Below are 4,034 nucleotides of genomic sequence, written 5' to 3' on the forward strand. Positions count from 1 at the left end.
CAGTGAGGGGCTGGGGGCGTGGCTCAGTGGTAGAGCCCCTGCCTAGACTCCCCCAGTGAGGGGCTGGGGGCGTGGCTCAGTGGTAGTGAAAGCGGCAAAGACTCTGACACCAGACCAGATGCCTGGAAGAAGCAGAAAACAGCCAAGTTGCCTGGAAAAGATTTAGACCACAGTCACTCGGAAAGGACACTCTCAAACATGCTGAGCTGCCTGCAGGCTGTGCAGTGTGATCCTAGCTTTGGTGACCTGTCACCCATACTGAGGTGGGCTTTTTGGTCATTTCTTTGGTCAGAGCTGTCTTTGAGTCATTTCTTTTTTTTTTTTTTTTTTTGGTTTTTCGAGACAGGGTTTCTCTGTATATCTCTGGCTGTCCTGGAACTCACTCTGTAGACCAGGCTGGCCTCGGACTCAGAAATCCACCTGCCTCTGCCTCCCAAGTGCTGGGATTAAAGGCGTGCGCCACCACCGCCCGGCTGAGTCATTTCTGCTCTTAGAAGTAAACTCGTTGTTCACCAAGTTGGACTTTGGTGGTGTCTGTATTTTGATCTATCAGCAATAGAATAGTCACATAACTCAGCAATTCTAGTCCCAGGTCTGCACCCAAGAAAACTGAAAACGGATGGACAGATATTGATACGCGACTGTTCACCAAAGCAATATTCATTGCAGCCACAATACGTAAAGAGCCTGGACAGCCGTCAGAGGATGAACAGGTGGACAGCCTTACAATGGAATATTACTCAGTCATAAACATGTAGTACTGATACATGCCTTAGCATGGCTGAATCTTTAAAACATGATGCTATGTGAGTGAGGTCACATGATCTATGAGTGGCCGAGTTCGCTGATGGGTCGCGTGGCGAGCATGGATGGGAGGGGGTGAGGAGAGTCTAAAGTGATTCTGAAGGGTTTTTGAATCGGGAAAGTAGCTGTCAAGATGAAATTTCCACTTAGTGAGAGAGAAGGAGCTGGGTGACTGGGCAGAGCCAGGGGGACTGGCCGTGGGGACGAGGGGAGGGCTGGGGCTATTGAGTAGACTTCTACCAAAGAGAAGCCAACACCTCCATCTCCATCCACATGGGCTGTGATTCGCAGCAGCAAAGATCAGAGGTGGTGTCTATCCACACATGTAATGACACAGAAAATATACAATGGAATACTAGTCAGTATGGTGAGAAGCAAAACTTAGGGCTGGAGAGATGGCTCAGCAATTAAGGACACTCACTGCTCTTGCAGAAGACCTGGGTTTGGTTCCCAGCACCACATGACAGCTCACAAACGCCTGTCACTTCAGTTCCAGGGCATCTGAATACATATCACACACACACACACACACACACACACACACACATAAGTAAATAACCTGTTAAAGAGAGAAAAGAGAGAGAAAAGGGAGAGGGGGAAGAAGGAAGAAGAAAGAAAATGAGAGAAAGAAAGAAAGAGAGAGAGAGAGAAAGAAGAGAGAGAGGGAAGAAGGGAGGGAGGGAGGGAGGGAGGGAGAGAGGGGGGGTCAGAAGCCTGTGGTTGCAGCATTTGTTAGGCAGGGGCTGGGGATCCGGAGGAGGATCTGGTAGCAAGTTCAAGGTCAGCTGTGTCTTCCAGAGACTGGGTTTCAAAAACCAAGCAAATAAGAAGAAGATGACCACGGCTGCAGCCTGGGGTGAGTAGGCTAGCGCTGAGGACCTGGAGCTACTGACAGAAGTGAGGAAACTTGCAACCTTGTGAGGAAATTTGTAACCTTAAGGCCCCTGAAGAAAGGGTCTGCCGTTGGCTTGGCTGGTGCTTGGGAAAGCAGAGGTGTCTAGGGCAACAGCAGGGTTTCTGGCCGGAGCAACTGGCAGAGTTTGGAATTGATCCCAGTGGCAGTTAGAGAGTCCCAGAGAGATGTTAAGGCTGGGGTGGGGGTGGGGACTCAGTCAGATGCCAAAAACACCAAGGTGGCAGCCAGTGCTGGGACACAAGCCTGAGAGACAGGAGAAGGACTCCAGCCCTGGCTCTGCCTCCAAATTCCTCTGAGCTCCGGGACAAATAAAATCCTCTCTGCTCACGCCTGTAATCCCAGGACTTGGGAGGTGGAGGCAGGAGGATTAGGAATTCAAGGCCAGCCTTAGCTATATAGCCAGGTCCAGACCAACCAAGGCTATGAGACCTTGTCTCAAAAATGTAAGACTTCTCTGGACCAGTATTTTTCCATCTTATGAAGAAGTCATTAGGAATAACAAACCCATGGGATAGAGCCCAGCGTTTGTCTACAATCCACCTCCATAGTAAGGGTGTTTACCGAGTATGTGCAAGGGCCAGGGGGGCCAGGGGTGGTGGTGTTCCATACCCAGGATGATTTATAAGTGGGGAGAAGCTAGAGAGATGGCTCAGCAGTTAAGAACACTGGCTGCTCTTCCAGAAGACCTAGGTTCGGATCCTCATACCCACATGGTGGCTCACACTCATTTGTAACTCCAGTTCTGCAGTTCTGGATATCTGGCCCCCCTCCTCAGGCCTCCTGGGACACTCCTTACCTTCCATACATAGACATATATGCAGGCAAACACCCATACACGTTAAAAAAAAAGTGCAAGAAAGAAAAAAAGATGAGCCAGAAGATAGCTCAGTTGTTTAAGTGCTGGCCATGTGTGAGGACCAAAGTTTGATCCCCAGATCCCATGTGTGGATGTACACACTTGTAATCCCAGTACCAGGGAGATGGAGACAGGAGAACCTCTGAGGCTTGTTGAGCAATCAACCTAACCTGTTTGTTCAGCAAGCTCTAGGCCAATGAGAGACCCTGTCTCAAAAGCACAAGGTAGATTGTTCCTGAAGAAGAGACACTTGGCCTCTGGGCTCCACACACATTCGTAAAGACAAGCAGGAAATGTATTTTGGCTTAAGGGTAGGACAGAATTTCCAATCTTTTGGGAGCCAGCCCTAAACACATTTCCATCACTTTAACTTGTTTTGCTTCAGAATCAGACAAGATCTCACATAGTCTAGACTGGTTCTCAACTCACTACATAGCCAAGGCTAGCCTAGAACTCTTGATCCTCCTGCCTCCATCTCCCAAGTACTGGGGTTACAGGTCTATGTCACCACACACAGACACTTCTGACACTTTATAGTACATAGGCTGAGCAGTGTTCTAGGCACAGATGACAATGCAGTTAGAGTATCAGCCAATGAGGAAGAATGATGAAGATGCTCTAATGTTCAGCCAAGATTCAGTTCTTTAAAGAATGTGAGCATGTCCATGTCATCAGTGTGTGAGTTTGCTCTCATCCCTAACAAATGGTGAAAGTGCACGTGGTATTTTAAAATAAATAGTTTTATATTTAGTATTGGTAAATGCTTGATTTGTGTGCATACTGTATGTTCCTGTACTCCCATGCTCACATAAAAATTCCTCAAACCTTAAGGCACCAGTAGTGGAAGAAGTTTGAGAGTCTCAAGACTGAGCTGGGCATGGTACCTCATGCCTGTAAAATCTGGGAGGCAGAGGCAGACTGATCTCTGTGAGTCTGAAGCCAGCCTGGTCTACACAAGGAAACTCTGCAAGAGGGAGGAGGAAGAGGAAGAAGAGAAGGAGAAGGAAGAGGGAGAAGAGGAGGAAGAGAAAGAGGGAGAAGAGAGAGAGAAGCAGAGGAAGGGTGAGAAGCAGGAGGAGGAAGGAGAGGAGGAGGAAGAGCAGGAAGAGGAGAAGGAGCAGAAGGAGAAAGAAAAAGAGGAAGAAGAGAGAACGAGGGAGAAGAGAAAGAAGAGCAGAGGAAGGAGAAGGAGGAGCAGGAAGAAGAAGAGGAGGGAGAGGAGAAGCAAGAAGAGGAGGAGGAGAAGCAGAAAGAGGAAGAGATGGCTCTAGATTGAACAAGATATAGTAGAACATATACATGTAACCCCAGCCAGAGGATCTGGAAGTTCAGTTGTCAGCCTCAACTATTTAGGGAGCTCAGGCAAGCCTAGGTTGCATAAGGCTCTGTCTCAAAAATCAACACACACACACATTCATTCTCTCTCTCTCTCTTTCTCCCTCTCTCTCTCTCTCTCTC

The sequence above is a fragment of the Grammomys surdaster genome, unplaced genomic scaffold (assembly GCF_004785775.1).
Source record: "Grammomys surdaster isolate TR1022 unplaced genomic scaffold, NIH_TR_1.0 339, whole genome shotgun sequence".
Taxonomy (NCBI): Eukaryota; Metazoa; Chordata; class Mammalia; order Rodentia; family Muridae; genus Grammomys; species Grammomys surdaster.